Source organism: Gossypium arboreum, chromosome 2, assembly GCF_025698485.1.
Source record: "Gossypium arboreum isolate Shixiya-1 chromosome 2, ASM2569848v2, whole genome shotgun sequence".
Lineage (NCBI taxonomy): Eukaryota > Viridiplantae > Streptophyta > Magnoliopsida > Malvales > Malvaceae > Gossypium > Gossypium arboreum.
The window spans coordinates 35200916-35208326 of NC_069071.1; positions in this window are offsets into that span (position 1 = coordinate 35200916).

Below are 7411 nucleotides of genomic sequence, written 5' to 3' on the forward strand. Positions count from 1 at the left end.
CTTGGCCATAGATTTCTTAAATATGTGGTTTGTAATCTAGCCATTGGAATGGCTAGTAATGGTTGTTTTGATATATATTTGTAATGTCATACTATGGTAGCTACATGTATGTTAAGTAGTTGATCAAATTATGTCTAACATATGGAATATACCAAGGTAAGATTATAAACATGTATGCATGTAATGATATACCATGTTGAATGATAGAGTTTGCTTAATTTGAATGCTTGAAATGGTTAGTATTTGGATGTGAGTTTAAGTGCAAGTTATTGGTGTGATTTTGGGTGAGAAATGAAGCTAGAAATGGCTTCATTTTGTCCACACAGGCAGATACACGGGCGTGTGTCTAGACCGTGTATGACACACAGCCTAGTACATAGGCGTGTGGTTCGGCCGTGTGTCTCCTGGACCTTAAATTTGAGAAACAGAATGCTCAGAATTGAGTATGCGGGTAGAGACGTGGGTGTGTGTCTCAGCCGTGTGTACTATACGTTCTAGAACACGGGCGTGTGTCTTGGCCGTGTGAAACTTGCATCTAATTTTGAAGAATTTAATTAACCACACGGCTTAGCACACGGGCATGTGGCTGGCCGTGTGGCACAAGTCAGAGAGTTACACGGGGTCGAACACGGTCTACTACACGGGGGTGTCCCTTAGACCACACGGGTGTGTGAGCCCTGTAGCTTAGAAAATTTTTGAAATGTCGCGAAAAATTATTAGAGTTTTCGATTAAGTCCCGATTCGATTTTAATGCTCGTATTGGGCCTCGAGGGTCCATTTAAGGTACGTTACGAATAATTTCGAAGGATGAACAGTAATTGATATAAATTATCTTTAAATGTTTTGAAAGTTTCGGTAATGCTCTGTGACTCTGTTTTGGTAACAAATATGGGTTAGGGGTGTTACAGATAAAACACAATAGTTTATTAATATGGAAGTTAAGTTAAATGACATGTAAATTTACCATTAAAATTTTTTCCACATAATGTCCATGTAATTTATTAACAATTTTTCAAAGCAATTTATTAACAATTTAAAAACACCATCTTTTAATTACATCCACATGAAAATGGCCCTTTGATATGCTATAATTTGATATGTCAAATTAGACTCTCTAAAACACTTAAGGAGCTTATTCTCAAGCAATTTAAGTGTCTTTTACATGTTTTTTTTTAGTTTTTACCATTAATAAATGTTTTTGCTTAGTTTTATTCATTTTGAGACCCAAATTGGCAAAACTATGCCATTAGGAGCCTAATGAGTGATTTGAGCTTGTGTAGGGAGACAATGATGGCCAAACATTGAGGAAAACATCATTTAGAGTGGGTATTGTGACATTGATGCTAAGAAAATCGTGACACCCTAGACCTTTCACCTTAAGGATGCAAAAATTCAATGAGAAATCAACTTAGAGCCTACTGTTGAGAGAGTCGCAATATCGAGGGTAGGATGTCGCATGTGCGGCCCTAAACTTGACCAGGACAATTTGACCCAGATCCAGAACGTCACATTAGTCACTTTGGTAACTACAATACACACCACAACATTTTTGCGCACAATTCAATTTTTTTCCTACTTATCGAATTGATAACGGAACTTTTAGACATGCAATTAACTCCTATATAATTATGGATAAACAAACAAAACCTAATTGCATGTTTTAACTAACAAAGATCATTCAAATTGAAACCAAGGAAAAATCGTCATTTCACATCCAACGTACGGAAACACTCGTATAAAAACAATTTAAAAATACATTTTAATTTGAAAATCATATTAAAACATTATTGAGAGAATCAATTTGGACCAACTAATATTTCTCAATTAATTTTTAAACAAGAGTCTTAGGGACTAAATTGAAAGGATGACATAATATAAAAAATAGTATTACAAAGTTATCTGTGGATTTATGAAATTAAACATTTAAATTTCAAGTATATATGTTTTCAAAGCATTCTATAACATTTTGGACTCTAATTGCATTACTTCAAAATTAGGATTGAATTGCAATGCTAGAAAACCAAATCATGAACTAATTGTGTGTCAAGTCGTGAAGACATGATTACCACATTACAACAAGATTTGAAGGAGGCCTCACATCTCGACGGCACAACATAGGACATCTCGATGTCGATTCCTCGTCGTAACGACATTCGAACGTTTTCGCAACGTCGACTGCAGTTTGTAATTTTGGTCATTACCAAACATACCAGTTTGTGCATTTTGGGCTATTTCTGGTTTCTAACAAGTCATATCCCCTTCAAACATCATTTAGAACATGCTCAATCATACCCTAACACACAAAAGTAGAATTTGATAGTTTATGTCACACCCCAAAATTGGGCATAGAAGTTTTAAGGGTATTTTTAGGATTTTAGCTCTAGCGTGCTTAAAACTTTCTTAGCATAGTAAACTAGAAATGTTTTCCTCTATGGCTTTTAAAAACTTAAATCAATTTTTGAAATTGAGTTTCAATAGACCTTTAATTTGAAAAGTTGACTAATTTGTAAAAGGGTCTAAAGATCAACCTATATTTCCCCTTTTTTCACCCTAGTTTTGACGTGAATAAAAGAAAACAAAGAAGCATTCTCTTCCTTTTTGTTGTGCCGTCCCTTTGAGACCCCAAACCTCAATCACCTATTTTGATCTTCCAAACCGCAAATATCAAGAAAAACACCCAAAACACCATAGATTTCTCTACTGTCAAGTTTGTGGGTTTTTCGGATTTTTGACAAAAGCTCAATTTTTCTTCCATTGAAGGTAACTGTTTGTCTTTCTATGAGTTTTTAATGCTATTTTGTCTTAAAACAAAGTTTTTAGCCATTGAATTTTATATTCTAAATAAAAGCTGAAAATTGGGTTGTTAATGGTGGATTTTGGGATTTTGAATAAAAATGTGGTTTCAAAGTTTTTTCAAGTAGTTTTGACATGATTAGAAGGTTACTAACTTACTTTAAATTTTGGTTGAAGATTTCAAATGTTTCAATGAATTTTCATGAAAATTGCCATAAACATGTCAAAAATTTTAATACCATGAATTAGGTAGTTTTGAGTAGTTTAGAGGTTGAGAATCTATCGTAGGTGAATAATTAGATGAACAGAATCAGTTTTAGGCAAAAAAAGTTTAAGTATAGGCTGAGATAATTGAAATTCAAGTTTGCTATTTTGAAGATTTCAATTACATGAGAATTTAGCTTAGGCTTGTGTTTTGATTGTTTGAAGTGAGTTTTTAGCTGATTATTGATTGTGTTGTTTTGTGATTTACCTTGTTGAAGCTTTAAAATCTTTAGGACTTTTAACAAGTAAAGATAAATTAAAGGAAATGCTAGTTTAAGCTTTCGGCAATTAGGTGAAAACGTGATCAGTGAGTGTTTGAAATCAATACTTTTAGACACGATTCATAGTGTTATCAAGAGCTTAGAAATAGCCTAAACTCCTATCCTAAGTTTCAAGTGTAATCTTTCTATTTCTCTTGCTTTATTTTGGAAATTATGTGATTATGTTAATAATTGTAGATTGATTATTATGATGCTATATTATGATATGAGACATGTGTGATTACTATTGTGAATTGTGTTGTGTTGTGTTGTGGGCATGATATACATGCCAAATAATAGTGATAATGATAGGTAATAAGTGAGAATACTTGTATGTGATATATGATGTACTGGTTTTAATGCACACGTATATATGTGTTGAATTGTGAAATGTGAAATTACTATGACAGGTAATAAGTGAGAATACTTGTATGTGATATATGATGTACTGGTTTTAATGCACACGTATGTGGTCAGATATGTAATGGCTCAATGAGCATTATTGTGGCACTTAAAGTGCAATTAAATGTGAATCCAACAAGCATGCATTGTGTACAAGTTGTGATGTAAATTGATGAATATGAACAGAGATGATGTGCATTAAATCAATAATTAAAAATGTGTAATTGAGGATATTTTGGCCTTATGGTATCTTGAAATGATTGGATATAGTTGGCAAGCCATAGAATTGTGAGTACTCACCTACATGTATTGTGTTTTTGGATATTGAGGCCCTTAGACAGGTTGGAGAGATAAGGGAATATGAGCTAAGCTCCATTCAATGGGACCTGTTTGGTGTGTTGGAGAGTGTTAGCTTTATGCTTCACTTTTGGAATATGTTTGACTTTTTGAGTCAATTTGTGTGTTGGAGATCCGTGCATTCGATGTGTGGTGGTAGAGCCCACTTTTATGTTTCATAGCCTCAAGTGCCAAACTATTATTTAAATATGATATTATATATTGTGATAATACGATGTGAGATGGATGCATAAACATGTGAATAATATGCTAAATGAGTTGATTTAAGTTTCATGAAAATGTTAGTATGTTCTCATAGTAAATTGCGTATGTAATTGTGGTTTGGGTCATTTCCGTTTAACTTGTGAATGCATGTGAATTTATAGGCTAGACTTGTGAGTTATTAAAGCATGTATACATTGTTTAGTCTTGATGAATTATTGTTAAATGAATTACATGTATAAGCGAGTTGAGTGTAATTGCATATAGGAGTATATGTTAGTTTTATGATTTAATGAAACATGAATATGTTATTTTGATTTGGTTAGAATATGGTTATGAATGTGTTGTAGTATGCTCTTGTTTAACCTATGATATCGTGTATACTTTGTGGTTACTCTAACATTCACTGAGCTTGTCTAAGCTCACCCACTCTCTCTAACCATTATAGATATTTAGCGTTTGTGATGTGAGCAGTGCAAGGATACCAAGGAGGTGATCCAAGTTAGGCTTTAGTATTGGCGTAGGTGGCATTAATATTATTCTTTGAATTATAGGGATAAGGCAATGTGGTTAGACTTTGATTGATTATTACTGTGATCGTCATGATATATTATAGGTTTAGTTTTCTAGCACTTTTGATGGATGTTATAATTATTTCATTGGTATTGTTTTGGTTTGATATTTGCCATGTTGAAGTGCCATGAACTGTATGTATGGTCAATGGACGTTGAATAATGTGGTAGATTTGTTGTATAAATTTTGCCATGATGTTTTGGATGTTTTCATAACTTTATTGCTCTTAGGATTTATGGACTTGGAACTTGTTATGTTGATTCCTCGCTTGGACTTGTTTTTGATGACTAAATCATTGTTATGGTCATTTTGACGAAGGTTTGATGAGGTAAAAATTGCATGTTGAGTAAATATTATTTTGAATGGATTATATGCCTTAAACTGCTAAATTTTTGTGGTCTGGAGCAGAGGTATTGATATCATTGTTATAAAAATGATACCTCTATGATATTTTGATGTGCAGGAAGTCAGTATTGTTATTTAGTATCGATACCTTACCATGAGTATTGATACTCGAGGTAAAATAATCAATACTTTAGTAAAGGTATCGATAACTTCTGGGGTTTGATTTTTAGACGAGAAACAAAATACTATTTTGGTATCGGTTTTCCAATCGGTATTGATACCGTAGAAGAGAAAAATCGATGCCTACGTAGTCAGTTTTTAAATTTTGCTAAATGAGCCCTATGCATGCTTAATTATTTTTGTAAGACTATTTGATGTATGTTTAGTATGTATTAAGGATGATTAGAGTAAGTTTGACTCATAACTTGTGCATATGTTGAAATGGAAGACATTTCTTTAAGAATGAGCTCATTTTTACTGTGAGTGATGTGAGGCGGTGGTGTGGCATCCTAATATTCGAGCTTGGCGATCGGGCCAGGTATAGGGTGTTACAGTTGAAGTCACAATTCATGCTAGGATACATGCTTCTAACTTAAAAATCAATCACTCAACATACCATATCAGCATGACTTGGTTTTTTAAGGATCCTACATACTCATTTCGAACCATTTAGTCACTTTAAACATGCCATAGTTTCTAGAATACTGTTTTAACCATTTTACGTTTCTAGAATACTGTTTTAACCATTTTACCAGTTTTTAGCCATGTTTCAAGTCTTTTTAACAAATGTACCTCAAGTAAATATATCTTGCATCATTAATGTTGTTCACAAACATCAAAGTAGCCACAAATCAATGTTCAAAATCATTACCAATAGTTCGAAAGTCTATCCCCACATAACAACCTACATTGCCTTTATTTAAAGAGCTCAAAAACCACTAACACATACTCAAATACTATGCCTTGTAAAGATCACCTCTCTTGCCCACTTCACACTCCTCGGTAACACTACTTCTCTACAAAAACATTTGAAACACGAGTGTGAGCTTAACCAAGCTCAGTGAATGCTCAAGAATACCACATTGTAACACATTATAAAAGGGTAAATATAATACCCCAAACCTAACCTAGACATTATGGCTAGATCTTGATAAGTTACTATGATTCATTTTGAAAATTCAAAAATCATTTGAGGCTTGTAAAAATAGCATTAGCTTTTGATAAATAAAATTGAGGTTTATTTGGAAAAAAATACCTTTCTTACTTAATTCGTTAAATTTGTTGATTAAATTTATATTTATAAAGCACTTAAGTTTGCAGCAGAACTCTTAGTTAAATTTAGTTTTGGAAAACATGGTTTGATATTGAAATTCCAAGGTTTTAAAGATAGAGTTATTATAATTGAATAAAAACGATACGATTCAAAATGGAAAATAAGTCCAAATAAAAAACAGTCTCAAAAGTCCAAAATAGTCTAACAACACTAAAACAGAGTAAACAAAGTTAAAAGAATCACAAAATTAAATATGTTTAACAGAGCTCCTGTCGCACCGATTCGTCCTATGTCTGTAGGTTACTTGAGAGTAAACAAACGGAAGTGAGCTTACAAGCTATGTGTGTAACTTATTACAATTAATACACCAGACACACATGATTTATCAGTTCAAATACCAGACATGCTTTTAGATACCAATCAGATATATATTTCATATTCAGATATAGAAACAAATGTGTAACATCATCAAAACCCCTTGGTCGTAAATAATATGAAATAAAACATTAGCAAAATAAGGTATAAGATCAAATAAAATGAAAGTTGCAAGATATCAAAAGAGAGTTAAATCAAGAAGTAGGACATGATGTATTAAATTAAGAAAGCGACTAAATTGTAAATATGCAAAAAGTTCTATGCACAGGTATAAATCTAACATCCCTAAAATTGATATATAATAAAAGTAGTAATAAATTGAATAATGTATAATTGGTTTTTTGGTAAAATGAGAAAATGATATAAAGATGATAATAGAGAATATTTGTGACAACCCGAATTAGGGCCTAATCGGAATAGTGGTTTCGTGACCACAAATCCGAGATAGAAATAATTGTTTTATAATTATTTTGGGGTTTATGATATGATTGCATGATTGTGTGAAAATTTCGTGATGAAATTCTATGCCTAAAGTGCTTAAATTGAAAGTAGGGACTAAATCGAATAA